We start from the raw sequence: 26,946 nt of genomic DNA, 5'->3' as shown, positions 1-26,946 counted from the left end.
AGACACGATATTGAAACATATCAACATATTCATGCAGAGGGTGCATTCAAAATCAGCTGCCTGTCTGAAGCGTGATTAATCCGGAACTGATGTAAAAGGGCGAATGACGTGACAAAAATTGGAACTAATTGTAAAATAAGAGTCAATAAGTGTTTGGCCAATTATACACATTAAAGTGTGTTTTAGACCGTTCCATGTCGAAAGCAAAGATGAAATCACAGATGGAACGATCATGTTGGGATGTCCTTCCCAAGATATCCCCAGCTGCTTCCGGATTGAGAACATTCTGACAAAGATGGTGGCAAATGAAGATGTTTTACTCAGGCCGTTTAACTCTGAAAATGTTTCACAATTCCGGTTTACTTAAGGGGTGGTTCTCAATGCGACAGCAGCTTGGTCTTGTCGGCTTAGTTCATTAACYGTATAAACAAAACACTTGGAGTGGGATATCTCGCTTCCTCTTCCATCTCTGATTCTGAGTCGTTTCCGCCGCCATTGCAGGTTTGGACTGAGATCAGTGCTAAAGCCACTGCCATCCATTCAGGCAGTGGAGAAAACGCACAAACATCCGGCGGCTACACTTGACATACGATTTTGGAATCACGACTAAGAAAATATACAAAATAACACATTGATTGGACGTAAATATTCACTGTCTGACTACGATTTACGAATCGTGAGTGAGGAGGTCGTAGCTAGCACAGTGCTAACCTAGCCAGCTATTGTAGCTGCTTAGCTAGAATTTCAGGACACCGTAGAAGCAAAGGAAAACCCGCAATGGCACAAATACTACCTATCCGCTTCCAGGAGCACCTGCAGGTATGAAAACAATATAGTTAAATACTAATCGTGACCAGGTAGTGTAGTTATCGCGCTACACACCTCCAGATTTTTCTCGACTGTTTGATGATTTTCGCTAACTAGCTAGCTAAGATAACTGTAGCTAGCAGTCCAACACCTGCAGCGAAATGAATGACCTCTCCTCCCCCGTTGCCATGTTATGTTAACTAGCTAGCGAAAAGACTACCACAGTGTGTCAGCTAGCCAGTTAACTTTCTAGGGTTGCCATCAAACGTAACGTTAAAACTGCTTTCGTATGACCGCTACTATTTGTATTGGCCTGCTAACTCAAACATATTTAATAGCTAACTACTTAACTAGAACGATGATATTTCTGCGTGACAGTCTATTCAATAACAGCCAGATGCATTTAGCTATGTCTGCTAGTCTGACACTGATCTTAGATTACCTTGGACCTTCATTCAAGTAAGGCAGGTGTTGAGTAATCTAAATTGGCTTAATCAACAGACAGTAGTTCTATGCTGGTCAAAACAGCATAGCTAGCTAGTTAGTACTAGTATTATTTATTTGGATGTAGCTAGCTATATGGCTATAGCATGATAAAAGGGTAATGCGTTTGAGTCTTTACAAATGGCTAACTACATCACGAATCATCATCAACATAACATCTTAATCAATGAGCCTGTGCATGGRCCTTGAGGCCAGTTAGCCCACTGAACTAAAGCTAAGGCATTAGTTCCAGGACAGGAGCCAACATGTTCAGGTCTCAGACAAGATTACTCACTCATCATGCAAGCAGTGTTCACAGAACCACCTCTGCAACACAGTCACGCTAGCAATAGTTTTTTCAATAAATCATTCAAAAAATGTAATTCCATTTCCTTTAGCTCCAGAACCTGGGGATCAACCCAGCTAACATTGGATTCAGCACCCTGACTATGGAGTCTGATAAGTTCATCTGTATAAGAGAGAAGGTGGGCGAGCAGGCACAGGTKGTCATCATTGATATGGCCGACCCCAACACTCCCATCCGTAGACCCATCTCTGCAGATAGCGCCATCATGAACCCTGCTAGCAAAGTTATTGCACTCAAAGGTAAGTACTTCCACTTACCCCAACCCCCTGAACTGTTTCCTTTGACTCAACTAATATGTACAGAGGCTGTGTTTTTAACAATTGAATTCACCCAAACTAAGTGGTTAACTACAACTTTGACTGCTGTAGACCATTTCCCTGTGTGTTGCTGTCCTAATGTTTGTCAGCAAGTTATTGATCTAGACCTGTCACATTCTGCTTTGTGTGTTAATGACCATATACAGGCCTGTAGTAAAACTGCTTGTAATTTGCAATTTATAGTCAAATTTGAAATTATTTAACTCCTTTGTACACTGATAAAATTGTCATACAATCATGAATGCTTGTCTATTTTGCTTGTTTTTGCTCTTTTCGTTTCTTAATGCTTTCTTATATGTTTGCAGACGGTGAGTTGGATTTTATATATCATGAGTTGTGGAAGTTGTAATCATGTTTGCACTGTGTTGGAATATCTGTCCAGTACTGTGTATGTTCTGTTTACATAGGAAGGAGTGTTAGAAAGTAGAATGGAAGCACAAGGGGGATGATTTAAAGAGCGGGAGGATATAGGATAAATGACAAACAGAATATGGAAATACAAGTAAGTTCATCAAGACCTCTAGGGTAGAGGAAAAAAATCCCTGAAGTAAAAACGTCTGCGTATTAGAGGTCGACCGATTATGATTTTTCGATACCGATACCGATTATTGGAGGACAAAAAAGCCGATACCGATGAATCGGCCGATTAAAATAAAAAATAAAAAAATAATAAAAAATATTTTAAAAAAAAACATTTTTATAAACATTTTTTAATATATATATATATCATACACACACACATTTTTGTAATAATGACAATTGCAACAATACTGAATGAACACTTTTATTTTAACTTAATATAATACATAAATAAACACCCACGCACACAGCTCTGAAGTGACAATGATACTGAAGAGTCTGCTTAGGAGACAAATACTCTCAACTGTTTGAATAAAAATAGAGTTACCTGTGATGAATGTTGAAAACAAAAACTTTAATTTCTATATGCAGGAAATCCTATTTTAATAATGGGCATGGTAAGAATTGACAACCAAAGTGCGAGTCATAATTCCCATGACACCTTCTAGCAAAATCTGAAAAGCGGTTCCTTCATTTATTCCATAGGATATTTTTAGATTCACTTAAAATAAGGTCTGTGTTTCGTGTAGGCTTACGTCACCGTGCCAATTTTATAACTGTGTAGATATCCATAGGACAAGGTAACTGATCAATATTGGCTAAATATAAGCGAAGATTAAAAACTTTTGTAGAGTGGATTTATGAAAATATGTTGACAAACGTTACCTTATCCTAGTGCGATTTACACGGGTATCAAAACGTCGAGGCGGTTTAAGCCTGCACGAAACACAGACCTTATTTGAAGTAGATCAAGACATTCTCTATGGACGACATGAACGGTAAAATAACGAAGGAACCCCTTTCAAATTCAGCCGCAAGTTATTACAGGAATAATAACGCATCGACTATTTCTCTCTAAACCATATACCTTTGACTAATCCGGAAACTATCACCTCGAAAACAAAACGTTTATTCCGTTCCGTATTTTATCTAACGGGTGGCATCCATGAGTCTAAATATTCCTGTTACATCGCACAACCTTCAATGTTGTCATAATTACGTAAAATTCTGGCAAATTAGTTCGCAAAGAGCCAGGCGGCCCAAACTGTTGCATATACCCTGACTCTGCRTGCAATGAACGCAAGATAAATGACACAATTTCACCTGGTTAATATTGCCTGCTAACCTGGATTTCTTTTAGCTAAATATGCAGGTTTAAAAATATATACTTGTGTATTGATTTTAAGAAAGGCATTGATGTTTATGGTTAAGTACACATTGGAGCAATGACAGTCATTGATTGTTTTTATAAGATAAGTTTAATGCTAGCTAGCAACTTACCTTAGCTTACTGCATTCGCTAACAGGCAGGCTCCTCGTGGAGTGCAATGTAATCAGGTGTTAGAGCATTGGACTAGTTAACTGTAAGGTTGCAAGATTGGATCCCCCGAGTTGACAAGGTTAAAAATCTGAGGCAGAACGTTCCTAGGCCGTCATTGAAAATAAGAATGTGTTCTTAACTGACTTGCCTAGTTAAATAAAGGTGTTAAAAAAAAAACATTTACGGCAAATCGGCGCCCAAAAATACCGATTTCCGATTGTTATGARAACTTGAAATCGGCCCCGATTAATCGGTCGACCTCTACTGCGTATGCCATGTACCAATGTGCACCTTTTTATATCGACAAGTCCCCGTTATGGCACATTGCATACTACTGTCTCAATGGCCTAGAGATCAAGGCTTGCACTGGCTGAGACGGTGAAATATTCCTCTGAAGCAAGATCCTTGGGATAACTTTTGATAATTTGTTATTCGTGCACCTATTATGACTATATCCAGTTTGAGAGCTGGTCTTGGCCTATAGGCCGAAGTAGTCATGGTTTGCATGATTTTGTCAGTGCGTCCTTGACTGTAGTGTAAGAGAGACTTCTATTCAGAGACCAAATGTATTGCAGATTCTGCATATTATTAGACTACAGGAAAAGCTGATATGCAGTATTTATTTCAATGCTGGACTATGGTAGCCAAATTCATTTGTATTTTTGTGTTGATTGATTAATGTTGATTTGACACCCCACCCCTGTATATTGGTCTTTATGTAGCCTATAATTTATTATATTTTAATTGTTTACTTGTCAGGCAAGATAAGTGATCAAATGTGTCATATCTCTGCATTAGATGGGCTAGCCTTTTGTTTTTATATATTTTTTTAAGGTCTGTGATTTGTAGTCCAGGTGTTTAAGATTACACAACAGGACACGTAGGCCTATAGGCAGACGTACAGTACCAGTCAACAGTTTGGACACAGCTACTCATTCAAGGGTTTTCATTTATCCTACATTGTTCATTTATTCTACATTGTAGAATTATAGTGAAGACATCAAAACTATGAAATGACACACATGGAATCATGTAGTAACCAAAAAAGTGTTCTACAAATCCAAATATATTTGAGATTCTTCAAAGTAGCCACCCTTTGCCTTGATGACAGCTTTGCACAAACTTTTGACTGGTACTGTAGGCTGTGCTTTTCGATGGTAAAATGTGAAAACTATAGCAGGTTCATCATAGGCTACAGCCACAAGAAATGAATGACTAGGAAACTCTTTCGTTGTTCCAATAATAAGCCAGTGATTGGAAAGCCTGAAATTAAATTGGTGGCAGTCGGTGCATCCCAAGACACTTCTCGTACCTCATCACATCTGTTTGTGCTTTGTGGTCTTGCGTTAATCTGCATTCAGACCCAACCAAAACTCCTTCAGGATTAATAGTGGGTTAGGAATCTGGTAGAGCTGCTTGAACTCCAGATTCACACCCCTGAAGTTGACTTATAACTAAGCAGATACGTTAGGACTTGAGTAGAAGGGCCTTATACAGCCTTTGGCTTTTGTTGTTAAAGCCTGAATTCAAAATTATTTAAAAAATTTGTTGATACCCCATAATGACAAAGTGAAAACATGTTTTTAGAAATGCTTGCAAATTGATTGAAAATAAAATACTGAAATCTAATTTACATAAGTATTCACACCCCTTTGCTGTGACATTCGAAATTGAGCTCGGGTGCATCCAACTTATTTTGATCATCCTTGATGTCACTACAACTTGATTGGAGTCCACTTTTGGCAAATTCAATTGTTTTGACATGATTTAGAAAGAAACACACCTGTCTATGTAAGGTCCCACAGTTGTCAGAGCAGAACCTATATCATGAAGTCTGAGAGAATTGTGATGAGGAATATATCTGGGGAAAAGTATAAAACAATTTCTAGAATGTTTCCAAGAGCACAGTGGTCTCCGTCATTGGGAAATGGAAAAAAATATGGAACTACCCAGACTCTGCCTAGAGCTGGCTGTCAGACCAAACTGAGCAACCGGGAAAGAAGGACCTTGGTCAGGGAGGTGACCAAGAACCCAATGACCACTCTGACAGAACTACAGAGTTCCTTGGCTGAGATGGAAGAACCTGCCAGAAGGACAAGAGTCTCTACAGCACTTCACCAATGTGGGCTTTAAGGGAGTGTGGCTGGACGGAAGCCACTCCTGAGAAAAACGCACATGACCTCACGCCTGGAGTTTGCAAAAAGGCACGTGAAAGACAGAGCATAAGGCAAAAGATTCTGTGGTCTAATGAGATACTCTGGCCTGAATGCAGAGCGCTATGTCTGGAGAAAACCAGGCACAGCTCATCACCTGTCTAACACCATCCTTACCTGAAGCATGGTGGTGGCAGCATCATGCTATGGGGATGACTGGTAAAGAGGGAAMAATGAATAGAGCAAAATACAGGCAAGTCCTTGATGAGAACCTGCTTCAGAGTACAAACGACTTTGACTGGTGACAGGATTTATGTTCCAACAGGACAATGACCCCAAGCATACAACCAAAGCAACGCTGGAATGGCTTCAGAACAAGAATGTAAAAGGCCTTGAGTGGCCCAGCCAAAGCCCAGACTTGAATCCCATTGAAACTCTGTGGAAAGACTTGACTTCACTGCTRATCCCCATCTAACTTAACAGCTTGACAAAATCTGCAAGGAAGAATGGGAGAAAATCCCCAAATCCAGTTGTCCAAAGCTGATAGACATACCCAAGACTACTCAAAGCTGTAATTGCTGCCAAATGTACTTCTACAAAGTATTGACTCAGGAGTGTGAATGCTTATGTAAAAGAGAAATTTCTGTGTTTCATTTTCAGTAAATTTGCAACATTTAAAAAACCCATGTTTTCACTTGGTTATTATGTGGTGTTGTGCATAGATGGTTGATACATCTATTTAACCCATTTTGAATTATTCAGGTTGTAATACAACAAAATGTTGGAATAAGTCATGGGGTATGAACTTTCTGAAGGCACTTGTTTGTAAGTTGTCAATTCACCCAGTCCCTAGAGGTTGTTGCTTATTAGCCTCATCTGGATTGGTCAATGTCTAATGCCTTTTTGTATTGAATGTTTTCATAACTGAATGCAGATCTGACCATATTATTGGTTGTCCGCTGTGGTCTTGCTTTCTACATTGCAAGTGCTGTTTTGTATGGTCATTTAGGGGTGCTCGCACCGAACCACGACTACCAATATTTCTAAATCAAGTAGAATTTGCTATTACAGTATTTTAATTTCCCCTATAGTCTAATGTTTGTGTGTGGGGATTAGTAGTTGACATTAGTTAGTGGTGATAATGTTTATTTATTTTATTTAACTAGGCAAGTGCTATATCATCATAACTTTTTCTGTATGAATTTTCAGCTGCAAAAACCCTCCAGATTTTCAACATTGAGATGAAGAGCAAGATGAAGGCTCACACCATGACTGATGATGTCACTTTCTGGAAGTGGATCTCCCTCAACACTGTAGCACTTGTCACAGACAATGCCGTCTACCATTGGAGCATGGAGGGAGACTCCCAGCCAGTCAAAGTCTTTGACCGACACTCCAGCCTTGCAGGCTGTCAAATCATCAACTACCGCACCGACGCCAAACAGAAATGGCTGCTTCTCATTGGGATTTCAGCACAGGTACTGAAATAGAAGGAATTAGATTGTATTTCTGGTTGACACTAGCTGTAATCTACTGTAAAGTGACTTGCATTTTTTTTTAAATAATCAGTTGGTCATAGAAGTTAATCCGTGTGAGTGTCCACACTACTGTACAGCAATACACTGACCTGATAGAGGCTAATCTCTTGCTTTTTAGCTGTATTGAAGCTTGAACAGCGTCATGAAATGTTCTGCCCTGAAGGCTTATTTACCACTGGAAAAGACTGCTGTAACACAAGTGTGTTTTCCCTCATTTTAGCAAAACCGTGTGGTGGGAGCCATGCAGCTGTACTCTGTGGACAGGAAGGTGTCCCAGCCCATTGAGGGCCACGCCGCAGGCTTTGCCCAGTTCAAAATGGAGGGCAACACAGAGGAATCCACACTGTTCTGCTTCGCTGTCCGAGGGCAAGCTGGAGGAAAGGTAGGACTCTCCGCTCAGCATGGACATGGAGTAGTCAGCAAGTGCTGTAATTTAATGGGGGGGAGAAGAACGGGAGATGTTGTTTTTCTTCTGAATATGTTYTTGCTTTTCTAGTTACACATAATTGAAGTGGGGACCCCACCAACAGGCAATCAGCCATTTCCAAAGAAGGCAGTGGACGTGTTCTTCCCTCCTGAGGCCCAGAATGACTTCCCTGTAGCCATGCAGGTACTGGAACCACTTCACAGTAGACGGACAAGCACTCATACCTATTCCATACAGACATGCAGGGCCTCAGCATTAATACCCGCTATGATACAGCTACTGAAGCCTTGTGTCCCTGCTCTCTGTCCTCTAGATCAGCTCTAAGCAGGATGTTGTCTTTCTCATCACCAAATATGGCTACATCCACCTGTATGACCTGGAGACTGGCACCTGTATTTACATGAACAGGATCAGCGGGGAGACCATCTTTGTTACAGCCCCACATGAACCAACCGCTGGCATCATTGGAGTCAACAGGAAAGGACAGGTAAGTCTCCACTGGGTAGCCGGGAGTGAAGGGGAGTGTGTTAGTCCTTTTATCAGGAGTAACCAAATACCAGTGAGCTGATCAATGAGTTTCCTGTCCGAAACACACCGAGCCATTAAGTATTCAGGAGGATGGAAAGCTGATCCATGTCTGTAGAGCCCACTGCTCCAGCTCTCCTCAGAAATCACAAATACTATACCTGTGTGATGGTTTGAGAGTCCCATTTATTAAACAGTGTGTGTTAGAAATTGTGTGGCAGTGTGCTTTTGTCTCTTAAGAGTATGATTGACGTGTGTGTGTGTCACTTGGTGACCTTGGCTGAGGGAAGCCTTGTATATAGCTGCTCAAACGGCGCCTCCAGCTCCAGCAGTGAGCACCATGTGAAACACAGTTGGAGGTCCCGTCAGGCGTCCTAATCTCCTTATAAAGCTCCTGGCTCGCTAACCCTCCAAGCCTGCTGCTCCTTTCCATCTTTATGTATCAAACACATACAGTGGGGAGAACAAGTATTTGATACACTGCCGATTTTGCAGGTTTTCCTACTTACAAAGCATGTAGAGGTMTKTAATTTTTTATCATAGGTACACTTCAACTGTGAGAGACGGAATCTAAAACAAAAATCCAGAAAATCACATTGTATGATTTTTAAGTAATTAATTTGCATTTTATTGCATGACATAAGTATTTGATACATCAGAAAAGCAGAACTTAATATTTGGTACAGAAACCTTTGTTTGCAGTTACAGAGATCATACGTTTCCTGTAGTTCTTGACCAGGTTTGCACACACTGCAGCAGGGATTTTGGCCCACTCCTCCATACAGACCGTCTCCAGATCCTTCAGGTTTCGGGGCTGTCGCTGGGCAATACGGACTTTCAGCTCCCTCCAAAGATTTTCTATTGGGTTCAGGTCTGGAGACTGGCTAGGCCACTCCAGGACCTTGAGATGCTTCTTACGGAGCCACTCCTTAGTTGCCCTGGCCGTGTGTTTCGGGTCGTTGTCATGCTGGAAGACCCAGCCACGACCCATCTTCAATGCTCTTACTGAGGGAAGGAGGTTGTTGGCCAAGATCTCGCGATACATGGCCCCATCCATCCTCCCCTCAATACRGTGCAGTCGTCCTGTCCCCTTTGCAGAAAAGCATCCCCAAAGAATGATGTTTCCACCTCCATGCTTCACGGTTGGGATGGTGTTCTTGGGGTTGTACTCATCCTTCTTCTTCCTCCAAACACGGCGAGTGGAGTTTAGACCAAAAAGCTCTATTTTTGTCTCATCAGACCACATGACCTTCTCCCATTCCTCCTCTGGATCATCCAGATGGTCATTGGCAAACTTCAGACGGGCCTGGACATGCGCTGGCTTGAGCAGGGGGACCTTGCGTGCGCTGCAGGATTTTAATCCATGATGGCGTAATGTGTTACTAGTGGTTTTCTTTGAGACTGTGCTCCCAGCTCTCTTCAGGTCATTGACCAGGTCCTGCCGTGTAGTTCCGGGCTGATCCCTCACCTTCCTCATGATCATTGATGCCCCACGAGGTGAGATCTTGCATGGAGCCCCAGACCGAGCGTGATTGACCGTCATCTTGAACTTCTTCCATTTTCTAATAATTGCACCAACAGTTGTTGCCTTCTCACCAAGCTGCTTGCCTATTGTCCTGTAGCCCATCCCAGCCTTGTGCAGGTCTACAATTGTATCCCTGATGTCCTGACACCTGTCTCTTATACACATCTAGATGTGTATAAGAGACAGGATGGAGTTAATACAGGTAATGAGTGGAGAACAGGAGGGCTTCTTAAAGAAAAACTAACAGGTCTGTGAGAGCTGGAATTCTTACTGGTTGGTAGGTGATCAAATACTTATGTCATGCAATAAAATGCAAATTAATTACTTAAAAATCATACAATGTGATTTTCTGGATTTTTGTTTTAGATTCCGTCTCTCACAGTTGAAGTGTACCTATGATAAAAAATKACAGACCTCTACATGCTTTGTAAGTAGGAAACACTGCCGATTTTGCAGGTTATCAAATACTTGTTCTCCCCACTGTACATACACACACACACTGCTCCATGGGGATGGCCATCTGTGTACATGAATCTACCAAGCCTAATTCACAAATACCATTCTCTATTCCAGCAGTAAATCTTTTTTACAGTCAATTCAATTTGGAATAAATATGAGATTAACAAAGGAATGATATACCAATTTTGTTACAATTGTCTCCACATATAAACTAATGTAATAGTACACATATTTTCATGTCTGTGTAGGAGTGGACTCTAACCTTGTCTGTGTGTTATGTGTTTGACCAGGTGTTGTCAGTGTGTGTGGAGGAGGAGAACATCATCCCCTACATCACCAACGTGCTCCAGAACCCAGACCTGGCCCTGCGTATGGCCGTACGCAACAACCTGGCCGGGGCCGAGGAGCTGTTCGCCCGCAAGTTCAACACCCTGTTCGCTGCAGGGAACTATTCTGAGGCTGCCAAGGTGGCCGCCAATGCTCCCAAGGTACTGCCAATGCACCAAAACGACCGAACAATGACATAATCCCTATCTGTGGGATGATATTTTGTCTGCAAAACACATTTCCGTCTTGTGGATGTTTTTTCTTCTTCTACTCGTTCTGTCTTTTATCATATTCACACTTTTTAAAATGTAATCTTGCATTTTTCACACCTTTCCTCCTCCCCAGGGTATCCTGCGTACCCCAGACACCATCCGTAAATTCCAGAGTGTGCCAGCCCAGCCGGGCCAGACTTCTCCCCTGCTGCAGTACTTTGGCATCCTGCTGGACCAGGGCCAGCTCAACAAGTTTGAGTCCCTGGAGCTGTGCAGGCCCGTCTTACAGCAGGGACGCAAGCAGCTGCTGGAGAAATGGCTGAAAGAGGACAAGGCAAGGAAACCATAGTTATCATAATAAACTGATACTATAGCTATGTTCACTGTTACATTCGGATGTTCAACATTGAGCTTTACAGTTTTATGTTCCAATTATGTGTTGCTCAACGTATAGCACTGGTCTGTTCAAATATCCCTTTAACTATTGGGCTGGCTAGGACTCGGTTAGAAACAGTGTTGGTTAGGAATTCACAGCTTGTTGTGAGTTGTCTCAATGAATGAACATTGCATGTATTCTTCTACAGCTGGAGTGTTCAGAGGAGCTGGGGGACCTGGTGAAGTCAGTGGACCCCACTCTGGCCCTCAGCGTCTATCTCAGGGCCAACGTGCCCAACAAGGTCATCCAGTGCTTCGCTGAGACCGGACAGTTCCAGAAAATTGTCCTCTACGCCAAAAAGGTTAGTGGTGTTATTTCTATTTTTATCTACTAGACCTGTCCAATATAACATTTGACTTGACACAAAATGGAGTTCTGTAATATGGTCAAATTAGATTGTGTTCAATTTTGAACTATACAATATGTTTTCTGTATTTCCACACTTAGGTRGGTTACACCCCAGACTGGATGTTCCTGCTGAGGAACGTGATGAGAATCAGTCCAGAACAAGGCCTACAGTTCTCCCAGATGCTGGTGCAGGACGAGGAGCCGCTGGGTGACATCACACAGGTCAGAGGCCAAAGGGCCAAACGTCTTCACCACCTCAAGAATTCATTTATCGTCCTATTTCCCTTTATATTTAAATTTGCTGAATGGAAAAAACCTGGTTCATTGCTTTTCTGTGAGGTGGCTGTATCAAATGATGGCTGTATACAGTAACATGAATGATGTGTGGTAGCTGATGTATTGTGTCGGTCTGTCTCCCTGTTCAGATCGTTGACGTGTTTATGGAGTATAACCTGATCCAGCAGTGTACCTCCTTCCTCCTGGACGCCCTGAAAAACAACAGGCCTGCTGAGGGGCCTCTGCAGACACGCCTGCTGGAGATGAACCTGGTCCACGCCCCACAGGTACACATGCATATCACACCCACAGCAATTTTATGTTTTTTGTTCCACTGACTCGAGGACTCTATTTTAAATGAATGCTGTTTTTTTCCCACTTCAGGTGGCTGATGCCATCCTGGGCAACCAGATGTTCACCCACTACGACCGTGCCCACGTTGCCCAGCTGTGTGAGAAGGCTGGCCTGCTGCAGAGGGCTCTGGAGCATTACACCGACCTGTACGACATCAAACGGGCTGTGGTGCACACACACCTGCTCAACCCTGAGGTATAGGAGACTATCTAACACACAATCACACACTGCATGGAATAGAATGTCCTTGACCAGAATGTTAATAGTCTTGGAGAGCGGTGTGTGTGTTTGTTGTTTTTTGCTCTTAAGAAATGTGACCTTGACTAATGTGTGCATCTTCTGTCTGTGCACTGACTCTGTATATATATTGACTCTGTCCTACAGTGGCTGGTGAACTTTTTTGGCTCCCTATCAGTGGAGGACTCTCTGGAGTGTCTTCGGGCCATGCTGTCGGCCAACATCCGTCAAAACCTGCAAATATGTGTCCAGGTGGCCTCTAAGTACCACGAGCAGCTCTCCACCAACTCCCTCACCGAGCTCTTTGAGTCCTTCAAGAGCTTCGAAGGTGAGCAGACCATACACCTGACTCAAACCACCTAGTCTTATCCTCACCTGCATGGAACATGGTCATGAGTGTCTCAACAACCACAGTTGTTCTTCCTTTCGCTCTATCTGTATAGGGACTAAGTTCTGTCTCTGTTCATTCCAGGTCTGTTCTACTTCCTGGGTTCCATCGTTAACTTCAGCCAGGACCCAGAGGTCCACTTCAAGTACATCCAGGCCGCCTGTAAGACGGGACAGATCAAAGAGGTGGAGAGGATCTGCAGAGAGAGCAACTGCTACGACCCAGAACGAGTCAAGAACTTCCTCAAGGTAAGGGAGAAAAGGAGGCATACTGCAACATGACATCACAGCTCAGCATACTTCAGTCTTTATTTGGTTAATTACCCTGAAAGCCAGGTCTGGATGTTAGTTTGATTTTGTGAGCTGATATGAATCTTGCCTCTTCACAGGAAGCTAAGCTGACTGATCAGCTACCCCTGATCATTGTGTGTGACCGCTTCGACTTTGTCCACGACCTGGTCCTCTACTTGTACCGCAACACCCTGCAGAAATACATTGAGATCTATGTGCAGAAGGTATACAACCTCCTATTAACCTGTGTAGGACTTTACAGCTTCTTTATTCACACTGAATTAAAGGGTCACTGCCGCTGTATGATTTATAAATGTTCTGTAACTAAAATATGTATGTGTGTGTGTCAGGTGAACCCCAGCCGTCTGCCGGTGGTGATTGGAGGGCTGCTGGATGTGGACTGTGCTGAGGATGTGATTAAGAGTCTGATCCTGGTGGTGAAAGGACAGTTCTCCACTGATGAACTGGTGGCTGAAGTGGAGAAGAGGAACCGGTAAGGAGCGTGGGGACAGGGAGAAAGATTTCTCAGCCCAGACTGGCTTTATATTAAAGGGGCCTGTCTTGCGAGGGCTTGTTTTTGTCACCAACTGCAGCTGTAGTGCATTTAATTGTGACATTACTTCTGRAAGAGAAAGTAGTGATGAAAAAAGATGAAAGATGGTGCTGTTTGACTCAGTTAAAAGTGGAAATATGTCTAGTTTATGAGCGCCTGAAACTTGAAAATGTATCTGTGTGTTGTCTCCAGACTGAAGCTGCTCCTACCCTGGCTGGAGGCCCGTATCCATGATGGCTGTGAGGAGCCAGCTACCCACAATGCCCTGGCCAAGATCTACATCGACAGCAACAACAACCCAGAGCGCTTCCTTCGTGAGAACACCTTCTACGACAGCCGCGTAGTGGGCAAGTACTGTGAGAAGAGGGACCCACACCTGGCCTGCGTGGCCTACGAGAGAGGACAGTGTGACCAGGAGCTCATTAATGTGAGTGGGGAAATAAGAAATACATTTTAACTTGACTAGTACATTGAAATGGTAATTTAGCAGTGTTTGCATATGTTTGGCCTCATACTGATCATCTTACATTTCCTGTAMAGGTGTGCAATGAGAACTCTCTGTTCAAGAGTCTGTCTCGCTACCTGGTTCGCCGTAAAGACCCTGAGCTGTGGGCCAGCGTGCTGCCTGGAGAGTAACCCATTCAGAAGACCCCTCATCGACCAGGTATGGACCTGTTCCTGCATGTTAGAAATGCAACATCGGGGCTCCCGAGTGGCGCAGTGGTCTAAGCACTGCATCGCAGTGCCACTAGAGATTCTGGGTTAGAATCCAGGCTCTGTCGCAGCCGGCTGCGACTGGAGATCCATGGGGCGTGCACAATTTGGCCCAGCGTCGTACGGGTTAGGGAGGGTTTGGCTGGGATGGCTCCTCCTTGTCCCATCGCACACTAGCGACTCCAGTGGCCGCCGTGCCCAGTGCACGCTGACACAGTCGTCAGGTGTACAGTGTTTCCTCCTACACATTGGTTTAGTTGGGTTGTGTTTCGGAGGAAGCACGACCTCGACCTTCGCCTCTCCCGAGTCCGTACGGGGGTTGCAGCGATGGGACAAGACTGTAACTACCAATTGGATAGCAGAAAGGGATAAACTTTTTTTTCTAAATAAGAAACGCAAACATCATCCTCACTAAAACCATTGTCCCAACCTCTACTGCGATGCCCCACCCACACTTTCCTCATATTCTCATGATGGTTAAATTTATTTGTGACCCATTTTGGCTCCAAGTGGCTATATTTCCTCCATTCTGGAGTAATGAATGATTGTTATGTTTCTATCTTTTATCAGTTGTTCAGACTGCCCTGTCTGAGACCCAGGACCCAGAGGAGGTGTCAGTCACAGTCAAGGCCTTCATGACTGCAGACCTCCCCAACGAACTCATTGAGCTGCTGGAGAAGATCGTTCTGGATAACTCGGTCTTCAGTGAACACAGGTACTAGGGCTACTGTAGCTCTACTATCTGTGCTCACTGCAGACTGAGCTGTCCATTGTGTGTCTGCTCTTTCAATACCGGGAAGCTTTAGAATGTTAAACCTTTGTTGTTTTACTTTGTCAATGCTGAGCAGAATTCATCTGTGTTTTTATTCAGAAACCTTCCAAACCTAATATTTCAACAGCATTCAAGCAGACTACGTACCCGTGTGATGGAGTACATCAACCGCCTGGACAACTACGACGCCCCCGACATCGCTAACATCGCCATCAGCAACGAGCTCTTTGAGGAGGCATTCGCCATCTTCAGGAAGTTTGACGTCAACACCTCTGCCGTGCAGGTCAGTGGTCAAGTCTTTTGCTCTGGGAAATGGACCATTGACCAAACGGTTGCTGGTTCAATTCACATTGTGGACAATGCTACTGTTCTGCTTGAATTCTACAGATCAAGAGGTGAACTTGGCAAAAGTTATTTCTGTATGTTTTTAGGTTCTGATTGAGCACATTGGGAACCTGGACCGGGCCTATGAGTTTGCTGAGCGCTGCAATGAGCCTCCAGTGTGGAGCCAGCTGGCCAAGGCTCAGCTCCAGAAGGGTCTGGTGAAGGAGGCCATCGACTCCTACATCAAGGCTGACGACCCCTCTGCCTACATGGAGGTGGGCCAGGCTGCAGCCCAGAGCGGTAAGAGACAACATTGTTCCAAGTAATGTCCAGCATGCGAGCAACCACATTTTTCAATGTAGGCTTACCATTTGAGGTGAAGGTATTCACATGCTGTATCTAAATGGGGGTAATGTAGTCTGGGTACCAGTCTCTGGTTCCACTCCTTGTGTCATATGCCAAAGAGACTGGCCTTTCTCCGATCTCAACCTTCAATATGCAGCTGAATTTCTGGCGATGTTGCTCATTGGTTGAATGAAATCATTCATATTTCCCATGACAACATGTGGCGCCTCGAAACAAACATTTAGCTGTTAGCTAGGCAAGGCATAAAATCAAAGCTAAGATGTCTTGTGGCTGGAATTGCAGTATGTATTTAGTTTGAGAATTTTGGTGTGAGCTAAACTTTTGACCAACTGGTTTAGTCTGGAGAAACAAAATGGTTGCCGAGCAACCAGACACCAACACAATCTGAGAGAAAAAAAAGGTGATAGTTTCAATATTTGCGTAAGGATAGCTGTGAGGGTTATCGAATCACGATCAAATCATGATTCAAATTATAGAATGTTCAGAATTGAAGAAAGACCAGTATCTGGGCAAATGACAGAGTWMAAGGAGTGGAATGTAATAGCTGAACAGAGATGGCAACCAGGCGAGGGGAAAAAGGCTTAGTGTTCCCCTACTATCCTCAGGTAACTGGGAGGACCTGGTGAAGTTCCTTCAGATGGCCCGTAAGAAGTCACGCGAGTCCTACGTAGAGACAGAGCTCATCTTCGCACTGGCCAAGACCAACCGCCTGGCTGAACTGGAGGAGTTCATCAATGGACCCAACAACGCCCACATACAACAGGTACTCTCCAAACACGATATACACACACTGCCACACACACACACAGGTTTACCTGACACATCCCTCTCCATCACTGCTGACCAGTATCATACGTTTTCTTATTGTCTTTCTCTATACCAGGTGGGTGACAGGTGTTATGATGAGAAGATGTATGATGCGGCCAAGCTGCTCTACAACAATGTGTCCAACTTCGGGCGGCTAGCGTCCACCCTGGTCCACCTGGGAGAGTACCAGGCCGCCGTGGACGGAGCCCGCAAGGCCAACAGCACCCGCACCTGGAAAGAGGTGTGCTTTGCCTGTGTGGATGGGAATGAGTTCCGCCTGGCCCAGATGTGTGGCCTGCACATTGTTGTCCATGCTGATGAACTGGAGGAGCTCATCAATTACTACCAGGTAAGGTACTACCATTTGGTTCAATTACTACCAATAGTCACTCTCATAGCAATTGCCTTATCCAGGCAAGAGTTTTTAACCCAATCATACCATAGCATGTGATTAATGTGTTTTTAATGGTCCTGTGTTGATTGAAGATGCCATGGTTGTGTTTGTCTCTAGGACCGTGCTTACTTTGAGGAGCTGATCACCATGCTGGAGGCAGCCCTGGGCCTGGAGCGGGCTCACATGGGCATGTTCACCGAGCTGGCCATCCTCTACTCCAAGTTCAAACCCCAGAAGATGAGGGAGCACCTGGAGCTCTTCTGGTCCAGAGTCAACATTCCAAAGGTAAGAGAGGGAGAGGAAGAACACTGCCACATAGATGTCTATATGCAAGGGGATTCAAATGATCTGCAATAGTCTTCCTATTTTATTTGTTCATATGTTATTTGTGTGTGTGTGTGAGAGATTCAGTGACTATCTCAGTGTGCTGTTTTGAGGTGGGTGAAGATAATGTTAATGTGTGTCTGCAGGTCCTGAGGGCTGCAGAGCAGGCCCACCTGTGGGCGGAGCTGGTCTTCCTCTATGACAAGTATGAGGAGTTTGACAATGCCATCATCACCATGATGAGCCACCCCTCCGATGCCTGGAAGGAAGGACAGTTCAAAGACATCGTCACCAAGGTAACTGACTGACTGCAACAACACCCAATCTCAGCATTGACTGGATCTCATGTTTTAGATTTGCAAACATTTCATGTTCGTCACTCAAGGTTAAGATGTATTCCATGGTCATTGTATTAGACCAAGTATTTGTCACTGAATAGAAATCCACATCCTGCAGCTGAATGTATGATGCTTTGTCGTACCAGGTGGCCAATGTGGAGTTGTACTACAAGGCTATCCAGTTCTACCTGGAGTTCAAACCATTGTTACTGAACGACCTGCTCATAGTGTTATCACCACGACTCGACCACACCCGCGCTGTCAACTTCTTCATGAAGGTACTGGGACGCTACTCTGTCCATACTTGATAGCTTACAATCTATCTTGTATGTCAATATTTGGCATTCAGAACGACCTGCTTGACTGTCCACTGACTGAACTTTTCTCTGTCCACCTCCAGACCAAGCAGCTGTCACTGGTCAAGCCGTACCTGCGGTCAGTGCAGAACCACAACAACAAAGGTGTCAACGAAGCACTTAACAACCTCTTCATCACGGAGGAAGACTATGCGGTACTAAGATATTTTAACATACAGTGGAAAGAAAAAGTACAGTTGAAGTCAGAAGTTTACACACTTAGGTTGGAGTCATTTAAAACTAGTTTTTCAACCACTCCGCAAATTTYTTGTTGACAAACTATAATTTTGGCAAGTCAGTTAGGACATCTACTTTGTGCATGACACAAGTAATTTTTCCAACAATTGTTTACAGACAGATTATTTCACTTATAATTCACCGTATCACAATTCCAGTGGGTGAGAAGTTTACATACACTAAGTTGACTGTGTCCTTGAACAGCTTGGAAAATTCCAGAAAATTATGTTATGGATTTAGAAGCTTCTGATAGGCTAATTGACATCATTTGAGTCAATTAGAGGTGTACCTGTGGATGTATTTCAAGGCCTACCTTCAAACATCATGGGAAAATCAGACCTCATAACAAAAATAAAGACCTCCCCAATCTGGTTCATTCTTGGGAGCAATTTCCAAACGCCTAAAGGTACCACGTTCATCTGTACAAACAATAGTACGCAAGTATAAACACCATGGGACCATGCAGCCATCATACCGCTCGGGAAGGAGATGCGTTCTGTCTCCTAGAGATCAACGTACTTTGGTGCAAAAAGTGCAAATCAATCCCAGAACAACAGCAAAGGACCCTGGGAATACTGTAGGAAACGGGTACAAAAGTATCTATATCCACAGTAAAACGAGTCCTATATCGACATAACCTGACGGGCCGCTCAGCAAGGAAGAAGCCACTGCTCCAAAGCTTCCATAAAAAAGCCAGACTATGGTTTGCAACTGCACATGGGGACGAAGATCGTACATTTTGGAGAAATGTCCTCTGGTCTGATGAAACAAAAATAGAACTGTTTGGCCTTAATGACCATCGTTATGTTTGGAGGAAAAGGGGGGATGCTTGCAAGCCGAAGAACACCATCCCAACCGTGAAGCACGTTTAGTTTTAAGCACGGCAGCATCATGTTGTGGGGGTACTTTGCTGCAGGAGAGACTGATGCACTTCACAAARTAGATGGCATYATGAGGTAGGAAAATTATGTGGATATATTGAAGAAACATCTCAAGACATCAGTCATGAAGTTAAAGCTTGGTCGCAAATGGGTCTTCCAAATGGACAATGACCCCAAGCATACTTCCAAAGTTGGCAAAATGGCTTAAGGACAGCAAAGTCAAGGTATTAGTGGCCATCACAAAGCCCTGACCCCAATCCTATAGAAAATGTGTGGGCAGAACTGAAAAAGCGTGTGCGAGCAAGGAGACCTACAATCCTGACTGTTACACCAGCTCTGTCAGGAGGAATCGGCCTGTCCGGAGGAAACTTGTGGAAGGCTACCCGAAATGTTTGGCCCAAGTTAAACAATTTAAAGGCAATGCTACCAAATACTAATTGAGTGTATGTAAACTTCTGACCCACTGGGAATGTGATGAAAGACTTGAAAGCTGAAATAAATCATTCTCTCTACTATTATTCTGACATTTCACATTCTTAAAATAAAGTGGTGATCTAACTGACCAAAGACGGGGAATTTTTACCTGGATTAAATGTCAGGAATTGTGAAAAACTTGAAAAGTTTAAATGCATTTGGTTAAGGTGTATGGAAACTTCTGACTTTAACTGTATGTGAACCCTTTGGAATTACCTGGATTTCTGCATAAATTTTGACTTCATCTAAGTCACAACAATAGGCATAGTGTGCTTAAACTAGTAACACACATTCTTGTATTTTTCTTTTCTATATTGAATACATCATTTAAACATTCACAGTGTAGGTTGGGAAAAGTATGTGAACCCCTAGGCTAATGACTTCTCCAAAAGCTAATTGGAGTCAGGAGTCCGTTAAACTGGAGTCCAATCAATGAGATGAGATTGGAGACGTTGGTTAGAGTGCCTTGTCCTACAAAAAACCCACAAAGTTTGAGTTTGCTATTCACAAGAAGCATTACCTGATGTGAACCATGCCTCGAACAAAAGAGATCTCAGAAGACCTAAGATTACGAATTGTTGACTTGCATAAAGCTGGAAAGGGTTACAAAAGTATCTCTAAAGGCCTCTGTTCATCAGTCGACGGTAAGACAAATTGTTGCTACTCTCCCTAGGAGTGGCTGTCCTGCAAAGATGACTGCAAGAGCACAGCGCAGAATGCTCAATGAGGTGAAGAAGAATCCTAGAGTGTCAGCTAAAGACTTACAGAAATTTCTGAATGATTCTAACATCTCTGACGAGTCTACAATACGTAAATCACTAAACAAGAATGGTGTTCATGGGAGGACACCACGGAAGAAGCCACTGCTGTCCAAAAAAAAACATTGCTACAACGTCTGAAGTTCGCAAAAGAGCAGCTGGCAAAATATTCTGTGAACAGATTAAACTAAAGTTGTGTTCGTTGGAAGGAACACACACTATGTGTGGAGAAAAAAAGGCACAGCAYACCAACATCAAATCCTCATCCCAACTGTAAAGTATGGTGGAGGGAGCATCATGTTTTGGGGCTGCTTTGCTGCCTCAGGGCCTGGACAGCTTGCTATCATCGACAGAAATGAATTCCCAAGTTTATCAAGACATTCTGCAGGAGAATGTTAGGCTATATGTCCGCCAAATGAAGCACAACAGAAGTTGGGTGACACAACAGGACAACAACCCACTAGACAGAAGTAAATCAACAACCAGGATGGCTTGAACAGAAAACAATAGGCCATCTGGAGTGGCCCAGTCAGTCCTGACCTCAACCCGATTGAGATGCTGTGGCATGACCTCGAGAGCCGTTCACACCAGACATCCCAAGAATATTGTGGAACTGAAACAGTTTTGTAAAGAGGAATGGTCAAATTCCTCCTGACCGTTGTGCAGGTCTGATCCSCAACTACAGAAAATTTTTAGTTGAGGTTATTGCTGCCAAATGAGGGGGTCAACCTGTTATTAAATCCAAGGGTTCACATACTTTTTCCAACCTGCACTGTGAATGTTTACACGGTGTGTTCCATAAAGACATGAGAAAATATACTCGTTTGTGTTATTAATATAAGCAGACTGTGTTTGTCTTGTTGTGACTTAGATGTAGATCAGATCAAATTGTGTGACCAATTTATGCAGAAATCCAGGTAATTCTAAAGGGTTCACATACTTTTTCTTCTCACTGTACGCTTTGTTATGCATACTGTGGAGAAAAGAAACTGAAAACACTGAAATTACCATTGAAAATATTATTTTGTTGAAAAAGAATGTGCATCCATTATCTGTCATGCAAATGACTTTCTCTCTTGTTACTACTCTGTCCTGTCCAGGCCCTGCGTGCCTCCATCGATGCCTACGACAATTTTGACAACATCACCCTGGCCCAAGGCCTGGAGAAGCACGAGCTGATTGAGTTCAGGAGGATCGCTGCCTACCTCTTCAAAGGCAACAACCGCTGGAAGCAGAGCGTGGAACTCTGCAAGAAGGACAAACTCTACAAGGTCCAGCTTCTCCTCAACTTTATATCAACTAATATTTTGTCTACAGACCAGTGACCCTCAGCTCACACAGATACCCATGCTGCTGTTGTTTTTGTAAAATGTGTGGGTCATATCATTGCTTTTAGATATGTCACTCAGTCTGAATTATCTCCCCATGTGTCTCCCCTGTTTTGATGTGCATGTCTGTGGTGTTTTGATGTGTAGGACGCCATGCAGTATGCGTCTGAGTCAAAAGACGTGGAGCTGGCTGAGGAGTTGTTGGCCTGGTTCCTGGAGGAGGATAAGAAGGAGTGCTTTGCCGCCTGCCTCTTCACCTGCTACGACCTGCTGAGGCCTGACGTAGTGCTGGAGACGGCCTGGAGGCACAACATCATGGACTTCTCCATGCCCTACTTCATCCAGGTCATGAGGGAGTACCTCTCCAAGGTGGGTTAGGCTGGCCACGCCTCGGATGGCAGTTCACCCCATAGGGTATTTTATACATGACCTAACCCTTACCAGACTATCAGTGTCTCCAGTGAAAAGTAGGTACTGTTAACATGGTGATGCACTTACTTAGGCAATTTAAGTTCACCTTTTAGGAGATTTTAAACAACCACAACTTCAGCCGATCTCATCCTGTTCTGTTTATCTCGATCCTGATACCGGTAATCATGTTTCTTTTTGATTTTCATCTCTGCTACTTTTCAACGTCAGGAGATTCATACTGCTTAGTATTCTCTATGCCACATATATTTGTCATATGGCAAGAAATACCAGAACTATCAGTTCTTGTGATGGAACAAAATGGTAGTATAGTCTACTGGGGGGGCTCTTGTACAAAATGATGCATGTTGTGTTATGCTTAATATAATGATGTTTTCGAAACAAGTCTGCTGATATAAAATATATCTGTTTGATAAATATTGTAATTCTAACTTAAAAGTACCACATCAACAATTGTACTAGAGCTTGCATTTGTATCAAAAGTGGCTCATTTCCRTCTCTCACTGTGATTTTTCTTCTGTTCTCTTTGTTGATTTGATGATTCCACATTTCTCTCTGTTGAGGGAGAGTTTCAGTGTTTTTTTTCTCCTTAAGTTGCCTCTCTGAATTCCCTTTCAGGTTGATGCGATTAAGGAAAAGGTGAAAGTCCAGTCCATTTCCAGTCATTCTTTTTGAYCCCCTGTAGTCTGTAGTTTGGAGGAGTGAAACTAGAGGAAACTGCATGAGTCTGTCCCCTCCCATGTCACTGCTGCTTCTGACTCCACACCTTGACTAGACAACCCACCCAGAKTATTCTGGAGTGGTGATCTCCCACCCTGCCTTTGGGGAGCTGCTGGGGTTTGGAATGGCTCTGTTAGCTATTGCTCTTTGTTCCAGGGTTGAATCAGTGACTGACCAATCAGGATTCAGGAACTCATTCACCCCAGCAACACCAAAACAGAGGGATGTTTAGTTCCATTCCTTTGAGGCTGTCCACATAAACCAGCAAACTCAGTAACTGTCCAGGAACAGGAAAGGACAACCTACTGTAGTCAGACAATCCTCTCCCTTAGACCTGTAGATACTAATTAAAAACTACCACTGTCTGTAATATCACTGAGCTGCTGTTGGCTTGAGTCTGTGAGAATCTGTACCACTTGCCATTTAGTGGACAACCTTGGTAGGGTAATGAGGTTTGATTTGTACTGAAATGTATGTTAAAACAGCCCTGGGACCACATTTGAATTGTTCAATGTTGTCCTTATAGTGAAGTTATGTAGCCTCACATTTGGCTATGCACAGCTGTAGACTGCTGTAAAGTGGGAGTGTAGAACATACTCTGTATGGAAATTGATGAAGTGACCATTCTTTCAGAGTTCCTTCTTATATAACTGTTTACGGAATTAACTCGCAAAGTAAAAAATGTAACATTTTAATGTTAAATATCCTGCTCCTGAGTGGCGCAGTGGTCTAAGGCACTGCATCTCTGTTCAAGAGGCACTACAGTCCCTGGTTCAGATCCAGGCGGAATCACATCCGGCCGTGATTGGGAGCCCCAACGGGGCGGCGCACAATTGGCACCGCGTCGTCCGGGTTTGCCCGGGGTAGGCAGTCATTGTAAATAAATTGTTCTCACTTGACTTGCCTAGTTAAAGAAAATAAAAATTGGAACATGTATGTAGACGTTTTTTGTATGTTATTATAATTTTGTTCCTTTGATTTGTTATTAGTTGCATTGTAGTTTCTTTGCTATTCCAGAACTTAAGTGTGGTCTCCAATGACAAGTGGGGTACTGCGTGTGCTTAGGGTGTGGAACGCGTGTTACAAACTTGTAGTGTGTTCAGGGCAAGCATGCGTTTCCCCCTCCATAGCATTTGCAGCACTTTGGACAGGCTAGGAGACATCGTTGTTGGCTGTGCCTGCTTCGCGACGCCTTGACTGGCCGTACAAACCATCCCTTCATCCTCACACTCCCTCCACTGTGGCTCTCTGCCTCTCATGCACTCTTCTAAACAGAGAAATTAACCTAACTGCCGCTTCAGCATGTCTCTTTCCCCTTCAATGAACCTACAGCCTGTTTACCTGTATCTTAAAGCAACGTACTGACTGTTTTGCCAGAAGGCAAGTATGTAGAGAACTGAACCCTACGTTGTGATCTGACAGGAAAGAATTATACTCATAGTTGACTTATGCTTTTCTAGAAGTGATATTGTGAATTTTCAGGATGCATAGGTTGTGTGTTTCACTTACATTCAAGACGCTGCTCGCTTTTTCTTGTGAATTGTCAGTCTTATCTTGTCTTACAATTCCTGCTCTGAGCTGCTTAACAACTAATCAAGAGGACTGACAGGATAAAGATTTGCCATATTTGCTGGTCGACAATTTAATATAAATATAATCTTACCATTTAGAGCTTTTTTATTATTGTGGTTTCCAGTTGATTCGTTGGATATGTTTGTTCTACTTCATGGTAGGGAAAGTTTTCTTGTTAGCATTTGTGGTAGTGCTTGTAATCCCTGGTAGTTCAGTTTCTGTGACGTTGGACCATATTAGAGCTGTTGAAATGGGTTTGGTTCTCCACATACAGTCCAAACACATGGAAATGGATTCATCTGGTGGCTGGATGGTGGGACCATTGTGTTTTGTTTAAGCCTAGCTGTGTGTGTCTAATCTGAAGTTAGACTCGTTTACAACCCTAATGCTGGTCAAGATTGGTAGCTAGTAACACCAGTAGCCACTAGTGACAATGCCTGACAAAAAAGAAAACTCCCAAACCCGTAGCATGGCCTGCCACTTGCAGCCTGTTTTAATCTTGAATTTATTTGTCTCTGCCTGTCAGGAATGGTCCCATCGGCCAGCCAGTGAAATAACCCAGAGGTCAGTTATAAGGGCGTCTCATTAGAGCTCCCCTTGCTGGTTGTGTCTGGTTAACATGCTCACTTTTCTGCTTGCCTCAGGTCGACAAGCTTGACGCCTCCGAGTCCCTAAGGAAACAGGAGGAGCAGAACACCGAGTCCCAGCCCATTGTTTATGGTATGACGACCTCTACATAACCCTTCCCCTCTATTTGTTATATATTATAAACACAGGCCTATTATGCTTTGCTTTGTATTTTTAGCACCTAGGCAATGTTAACCCTTTAGAGTGTGTTTGTGTTAGCAGTTTTGGCATGATCTCATGCTAGTGTCCTCTGTTTGTGTTGCAGGCACGCCCCAGCTCATGCTCACTTCAGGCCCTGGTCAGGCTGTKCCCCCCCAGCCTGGCTATGGAGGTTACGGCTACCCAGCAGCACCCGCCGGTTACGGCCAGCCTCCCCAGCCTGGCTTTGGCTACGGCATGTGAATGCCCACCACCCCGACCCCTAAGTCATCTGTTTGTCTCTCCTTATGTTCCTCACCAGCCTACCATGCTCTTCTACTCACAGAATAGACAAACATCAAGCAAACCTGTGCTCATTCAATTTTTATTCTGTTCTCCCTTAACTGCAATGAATTACTTTTATTTGTATTGTTTTGAACAGAAATTGGACCACTTTTTTTTCTTGGTTTTCCACATTCCATATTTATGACTACTGAACACTTCCTTTAATGATTTTTTTTTAACAGGTTTATGTTATGTATTTAAGTGGACCTTAGAAAGAAGCAGTTAGCCTTTTTGAAGTMGTTGGAACATCTGATTTGCACTGTCGTGAGAAGAAACTAATAGAAACTCTTAATTTTGATGTACTGAACGTGTGAACAGTTTACATTGTCTATTGTCTGTATGTATAATGCATTTCATTATTGTATATTCTGAAAAAAGGTTACATAATATTTGAACATATATTGCCACTTCAATGACTATAGCTAGCAACACTAAGTAACAATAGTATATTCTGCACAGGCGTGTAGCTTTATGGAGTTTTAAATGCATAGACGTATGTATCTGAGTGTGTGTGATCTAATGATCTAAATAAGAATTTGAATCCCCCTTGGCCTATACTGGCTCTCCAGTCAAGTAGATGTTAGTCCTCCTTTGTTGACTCTGTGTGTTTTAATCTAGGTGACCTGTTTTGCTGTGTACAGTGCTTGTGCGTGAGACTGTGTCTGTGTATATGCAGGGGCGATCGAAKGCTGACTGCAGACCCGTACATGTGTATTTACTCACCACCCTCCTTGTGCTGAGGTCTGTSTATGCCAGGTGTTGTGGTGTTCTAGGTGACCATATGTTTGTGTGTACATAAGAAGGATCATTAAAAAAAGTGGCGATCCTACTCGTCGTCCTCCACAGAGCTGTCCCGTTTGGTTCGGACAGTGCGATTGGCTCTGAGAACAAATAGAGGAATTGGAGGACAGGCTCCTTTTGGTGTCCTAATGTCAACTTGTTTAGATCAGTAACACTCCTGTAGGTTATGTATTTCAATGGTTATTATGAAGAATTAGATCTCAGTACTACAGCATACAGTGATTTGTTGAGAATGGTCGGAAATAAAAGCCTGTATTTACCTTGATCTATTCCCGAAGTACTTTTGAGCTGTGTGTAAAGTGTCATCCTAATCTCTGAAC

General features: G+C 43.3%; 1 pseudogene; it reads left to right on the top strand.

The window, feature by feature from the left end:
* The first annotated feature begins 281 nt into the window (after nucleotides 1–281).
* On the top strand, nucleotides 282–26,891 carry LOC111960672 (clathrin heavy chain 1-like; annotated as a pseudogene).
* Nucleotides 26,892–26,946: the final 55 nt, after the last annotated feature.

Source organism: Salvelinus sp. IW2-2015, linkage group LG4p, assembly GCF_002910315.2.
Source record: "Salvelinus sp. IW2-2015 linkage group LG4p, ASM291031v2, whole genome shotgun sequence".
NCBI lineage: Eukaryota > Metazoa > Chordata > Actinopteri > Salmoniformes > Salmonidae > Salvelinus > Salvelinus sp. IW2-2015.
Note: the sequence above shows the minus strand (reverse complement) of the source record. Positions and strands in the feature narration are given on the sequence as shown.